Source organism: Canis lupus, chromosome 16 (assembly GCF_048164855.1).
Source record: "Canis lupus baileyi chromosome 16, mCanLup2.hap1, whole genome shotgun sequence".
In the NCBI taxonomy this organism is placed as follows: Eukaryota; Metazoa; Chordata; class Mammalia; order Carnivora; family Canidae; genus Canis; species Canis lupus.
In genome coordinates, this window is record NC_132853.1 from 61272534 (window position 1) to 61279600 (window position 7067).

Genomic DNA, 7067 nt, shown 5'->3' on the forward strand with positions numbered 1-7067 from the left:
CCCTCCCGGGAGGCTTTGGTCTTCGCCGCCTCTGCGGCCGGGGGCGGGGCCGGGGCGAAGCGGGGCGGGGCGAGACGCGGCTGTGACGGCCACAGCCAATGAGGTCCGGAAGTGGGCGGGCCGGGGGCGGGGCCTGGCCTCCCGGCTGCCGCGCCCTCCACGCGCTGCCACCTGCAGACTTGGCGGGGCCGGTTCAGTTGGCGGACGTGCAGCCGGGAGGCCAGAACCAGGTCGTCTGGCGTCCGGGGTCCCTGTCCCGCGTGGGCCTGGGCCCGCGGTGTCCCCCAGGATTTCCCGGGGCCTCGTCTTTGTCCCCGAGCGCGTGGGCGCGAGTGCCCGTGTGTGTGCGTGCGCCTGTGCACGTGTGCACGTGTTCGTGTGTGTGCATCGCTGCGCCCTGCATGTGCATGGGTGTGCGCACGTGAGCCTGTGCGCGTGTTTCTGGGGGAGCTGAGGGACAGGCAAGGTGGGGACCCTCCAGGCCTCAGACTTCTCCCCGCATCTAGGGAGTCATGGACGCTGGACTGAGATTGGACCGCTTTGCTTTCAGATCCAATCCCCAAATTCCCTGCGGGGATCACCCTGATGGGAATCCATGCCCCTTCTGGACCAATACAAGGGCCCTGTAGTAGAGCCTCTGGCAGCACCCCATGGGGAAGATCCCATATCCTTGGCAGCCCTGTGTCCATTCTTAGAATGTCCTCTGAATATGCATAATCAAGGTCCCCACCAGACGACCTCGGGGCTCTAATTACCTTACAAAGGCCACATCTCCAGGTATTATCACACTGGGATTTAGGGGTTCAATATATGGTTGGGAGCATATTCAGTCCACAGCAGGCATCATGGTGGGGAGGGGGGCAGGCCTACCCCGAGCAGGAATGAGCTCTGGGGTGAGGAGCTCTGCCCGCTGAGAGCCAGGGCTGGGAGGTTTGTGCTCACCAATCCCTCAGTCAGCCTTTCCCAGGGCCCTCGGACAGTCTCGAGGTCCAGTGTGGGATGTTTGAACCAGCCCCAGGGGTCCCAGGGGTCTGGATTGTTCTTTGTGGTAGTTGTTCTGCGTTGCTGGACAGAGCAGCATCCCTGACCCCTATCCGTTAGATACCAGGGCACTCTTCTCCCAGCTGTAACCACTAAAAACGTCTCCAGAATTGCACATCGCCATTCCTCACCTTGAGATGAAAACAGGTCGCCCCCAGCAGTCCCCATGAACACGTCTTGACTCACGGTGGCATTAGGTGGTAAGGGCAGGTCACATGTGACCCCGGGGAAGGGGGAGGAGAATCTTCCCACACTGTCCTTGGGGCTAGGGGCAGGGGTGTAGAGTGCTCCAGGCCTGTGGTGAGAGCCCCAGGACATCTGTGCTGACCTTCTCATGGCAACCCTGGGTGGTGGGCTTGTAATCCCTCCTGCACTGAGGAAAGGAGGACCCAGAGAAACCGGGAGGACCAGAGGCCCTGACCACAGCTCCCAACATTGGAGCTGGTCGGTACAGCAACACAGCCCCAGTTTTATTTTCTTTTGATTTTTAAATTGTGGTAAAATATATATAACAATTTACCATTTTACCCATGTTTGAGTGTGTAGTTCAGTGGCATTAAGCACAGTTGCACTGTTGTGCAACCAACACCACCATCCCTCTGCAGAGCGTTTTCATCTTCCTCAAGCTGAAACCTTGTCCCCATTCTACACGAACTCCCCACCGGCCACTCCAGCCCCTGGAAACCGCCATTCTACTTTCTAGGAATGTGACGGCTCCAGGAACCTCGTATAAATAGAATCAGGCAATATTCTTCCTTTTGTGACTGGGTTATTTCCCTGCGCATGTCTGCACTGTTCACCCACGTTGCGGCAGGTGTTAGAATTTCCTTCCTTTTTAAAGCTGAATAATACTCCATTGTGTGGAGGGACCACATTTTGCTTATTAATCTGTGGATTAATAATCTGTGGACATTTGGGTTGTTTCCACGCTTTGGCTCTGAGAATAGGGTTGCTCTGAACATATGTGTACAGGTTTCTGCGTGGATGTATAAGCTTTTCTGTCTCTAGTGTCAGCCTGGAGTCACAGGGTCCTGTGGGGACTGTTTAATCGTGTGCCGCCAGGTACCTGTCCTGTGTCTGCAGCACAGAGCTCGTCCCACACAGTGGGCGTCCGCGTCACACTGCGCAGAGCTCCATCCAGGGGCCCTTACGACGGGAGGTGGAGGAGAGAACAAATACCTGCCATCTCTGGATGAGATGCAGAATCTCTACATATTTTTATCCCATTTGACTATGGAAACGCGTTTCTTAGGTTTCTTTCTCTGATGCTTAGGTAAAAATAGACTGAGGAACTAAAAAGGGACTGACCGTATTTTCTCCAGAGCCAGGCACTTGCACACACCAATTAACTCTTCTCATTTCTCTCCCCTGCTGACAAGAATTAAATAGCAACCAGCAGCTGAGCAGAGCTTCACACCGACTGCGTGCTTGCTGGTGATTCACCAAGAATTCACAGCCAAGGTGCCAGTTGTTCTTCCGCCATAGAAATAAAACCTATTTTAGGCAAAACCGTAACCTCATGGGTGCTCCAGAAAGTGCAAGAGTCGATCGACAGAATCCATTTGATGCAGGTGTCCAGGTGCATTTGCTCCGCCGAGACCCCGCCCACTGCCCCGCCCGCCCTCAAACCCCGCCCACAGGCCCCGTTCAGTCTCCGCCCGCCCACTGCCCCACCCCCTCCTCCCAGACCCCGCCCACCCACGGCCCAGACCCCCGCCCACTGCCCCACCCGCCCCAAAGCCCCGCCCACAGGCCCCGTTCAGACTCCGCCCGCCCACTGCCCCACCCCTCCTCCCAGACCCCGCCCAGTACCCCGCCCGCTCTCAAACCCCGCCCCCCGCCCGCTCTCCTGACCCCCGCCCGCCCCCGCCCACCTGACCCACTAGAGCCCGGCACCCGCTCCTGCTCAGCTGGGAGCCTGCTTCGCTCTCGCTGTCTCTATTGCGCTCTCTCTCCCTCTCAGATAAATAAATACAGTCCTAAAAAAAACAATAACCCTAAAGTGAACAGTCAGGTTATAACTCACCCCAGGTCAGGAAATGCAACATGTCCAGGTGCCTCCCCAGTGCGACAGCATCCCTACTACGTGGCCAACCACTGCCCTGGGGTGACCTCCCCCAGAAGCAGGTGCAAGGCCCTTACCCGGGCATGACCCGGGGAGCCCCACAGGGCGGGGAGGTGACTGGAGTGCACCCCCCCGGGGGGACCCCTCACGGTCCCAGGAGCTGGAGAAGCTCAGGCTGGCCGCGGGGTCAAGGCACCAACGGCATCTGGCTCCGCCACCACCTCTGCAAACTGTGTCCACCGCTTCCCATCCACGGTCCCAGCCTAATCCGCCCTGTGCCGCCTTTGGAGCCGGGCTTCTGGTGGACAACGTGGTCACCCAGGGGGCAGTCACCCCGGGGGCGGTCACCTGGGGGGCAGCCCGGGCCAGAGAGGCCGCAGACCGCTTGGCAGGTGACAGGTGCGCAGTACGCGGGCCACACAGGGGGGTCTGCGAACCCCGAGGCCAAGCCCACCAGGAGCCAACCCCGACGACAGCTCGACCTCGAGTTTCTGGCTCAGAACTGAACGAAACTAACTTTGTTGTTAACACGGTGCAGGGCACTGTTAAACGGCAGCGCTGGAAACCGGGTAGGACCGCTGGCTAGCTTCACTTTATCTTACCACCCAGATGTGAATTCCTAAATTACAGAGTTGTGGCTTTATAAAAAATGGAATCTGTGTCTGTTATTTCATGTTTTTCCTTTTTGGTAAAGGGCATGTGCAGCTGCCGAATACAACTGCAGGTTTTGTAGGTTATTGCTGGGTTGTATTCCGTTGATGAACAAACTGAATTTTATTCATCCCTTCTTCAGTTAATGAGATCAACATGAACGTGCCTAGAGATCTAGCAGGGTAAGCCATGCCCACCTACGTCACGGTTCCCATGGCTCACGGCGTGACCCGGTCTCCTGCTCGGGGATTTGCACACCTGCCAAGTGTTGGCCGAGCTGCATTCTCACATGGAGGCTCGATGGGAAGAATCTGCTTCCCAGGACACTGTTGGCTTCAGAATTTGTTCCCTTCTGGCTGTCAGCCCGGGACCCCCAGCCTTTTACCAGCTGCTGACTGGACCCACGTTCACGTCCCAGAAGCTAGGTGCCTGCTCCACATTTCAGACCCAGCCTTTTCCTTCTGCAAGGACACCAGGAAAATCTCTTGCTCGGGTCTGCTAATACAGAGTCACATAATATAACATGATCACAAGAGTGACATCCCACGACCTTGGCCACATTCCCCTGGTCAGAAGCACGTCACAGGCTCTGTCTGCACTCAGGGGAGGGGAGTAAACAGGTCATGACTCCCGAGGGTCCTTGTAGATGTGTTCACCCCAGGCGATTTATGTTTTGTGCTATTATGTCATTCTACTCTAAACATCCTTTTGGTGCACATATCCAGGAATTTCTTTCTTTTTTCAAAAAAAGATTTTAGTTATTTATTCATGAGAGAGGCAGAGACACAGGCAGAGGGAGAAGCAGGCTCCCTGCGGGGAGCCCGACTTGGGACTCGATCCCCGGGACCCCAGGGTCACACCCTAAGCTGAAGGCAGATACTCTACTGCTGAACTACCCAGGCACCCCATATCCAGGAATTTTTATTGGGTTTATCCTGAGACACCGAGGCATCCCCGTAGAAGGTTTTTACATTTTAGGGATTAAAAAAGAGATTCTAATTCTTTGTGAGTTATATGTATTGAAAGTACCCTTTCCTACTTTGTGGTTTGTGTTTTCATTCTCTTATCTTTTGGTGAGAAGAAAGTCTCCATTCTAATGACTTTGATGTAGTTTATGGCTAAGGCTTTGTGTCTTGCTTAAGACATCCTTCTCTTAGTTTTTTTTTTTTTTCCTGAAAGAGTTATAGTTTTGTCTTTCATTTTAGGAAGAGGCACCAAACATTGTTATGCAGGTTGTGCACTGCCCAGCTCACAGGGTGAGGCTATATCCATATTTAAAAATGTTTTTCCATACAGCCCCGGTGGCACAGCGGTTTGGCGCTGCCTGCAGCCCAGGGTGTGATCCTGGAGACCCAGGATCGAGTCCCGCGTCGGGCTTCCTGCATGGAGCCTGCTTCTGTCTCTGCCTCTCTCTTGCTCTCTCTGAATAAATAAATAAATCTTTAAAATGTTTTTCCTTCTCTGTGTTAAAACTTCCATCATTATGAAATGACCACCTTTGTCACTAATAATGCATTTTCCCAGTCCAGCGAGTTGCACCCCTGCAGGGAGTTTATATCATGGTCCGTGAAGCTGACACCCCTGGAACTGTGTGATGTGGAGGTGTGCTTGCCTTAAAATCTATGCATCTGATATCAATGTAGTTATATTTATAACTTTCGCTTACCTAGTATGGTACTTCATCTGACTTTTCTTGTTTTTAATAAGTTTATTATCATTATTTTTAGTAATCTCTACAACCAATGGGGGGCTTGAACTTATGATCCTGAGATCAAGAGTCAGATGCTCCTCCAACTGAACCAGCCAGGTGCCCAATCTTTTCTTATTTTTATGCTTTACTTTTGACTCTTCTTAAATTTTTAAAAAAGATTTTATTTATTTATTCATGAGAGACACACAGAGAGAAAGGCAGAGAGAGAAGCAGGCTCCATGCAGGGAGCCCAATGTGGGACTCAATCCTGGGTCTCCAGGATCATGCCCTGGGCTGAAGGCAACGCTAAACCGCTGAGCCACCTGGGCTGCCCATTTACTTTTCACTCTTTCACAGAACATATAACCAGTTGTGTTTTGCTTTTTTCAAGTGTCATATTTTTAGTTTCTCAACTGGGTTATTTTGTTCACTTATACTTAATGTAATTATCAATATATTTGGCTTAAATCTACCCTCTTGGGGCACCTGGGTGTCTCAGTCAGTTAAGTGTCTGCCTTCAGTTCAGGTCATGACCTCAGGGTCCTGAGATCAAGACCCACATCGGGCTCCCTGCTCAGCTTGTCCCTTCCTCACTGCTTGTGCTCTCTCTCTCTCTCTGTCTCAAATAAATAAATAAAATCTTTAAAAAATTAAGTCAATTGCTTTTCAAATTCTCTTTTTATCGTACATGGCTCACTGCTATTTTGTATGATCTATTTAATTAGAGTTTCTCATTTATGTACCACTCTCTTTGTTCTTTGCTCCTTCTTGCGCTACAGCTTTACAACCTGTGATTACTTTTCTTTTTTATTTAATTTTTTATGTATGATAGTCACAGAGAGAGAGAGAGAGAGAGAGAGAGGCAGAGACATAGGCAGAGGGAGAAGCAGGCTCCATGCACCGGGAGCCCAACGTGGGAATCGATCCCGGGTCTCCAGGATCGTGCCCTGGGCCAAAGGCAGGCGCTAAACCGCTGCGCCACCCAGGGTTCCCTGATTACTTTTCTTTTGGCTGAAAAGCATCTTTTTTTTTTTTTTTTTTAACTTTCCTTTGGCAGCGTCTGCTGGTAGAAAATTGCACCACTAGAAATAAAAGCAAATGGCCTTCAGTCTGAGTAATGTCTTAAAGTTTCAAGTGTTAAGCCCTACAGACTGTATGAACTTGTGCAATTATGCTCCTCTGGTTTCCATGCAGGCTTCCCGTGCCCTGGGTGGCTGGCGTGAGGTTCTGGCCCTCTCCCTTCCCAGCACCTGCATCCCTCCCTGCCCAGGACGGTCCCTCCATCTGCTTGGCTCCCTACCGCATCTCTGCCCTTCCTACCCTCGGCTCTGTGGCCTCTTCCCTCCGTGTAGCTGTGGAGAGTCTGTTCTGCCAGTCTTGAGGTCATTTTCTAGGTTGTTTACACTGATCTGGGTGTCCTACTGCACCATCTTCCTGAAGAATGTCTTTATTTCATTTTCACTCTTGAAAAGGTATTTCTCTGGGGCAGTCATATTCCTTCGGTGACAATCATTCCACTACCTTTGGCCTCCAGTATTAACGTCAGGAAACTTACGTTAGATCTTTTCAAGCAATCTGACTTTCCTTGCTGGTACATTAGGGATTTCCTGTGCCTTTGGT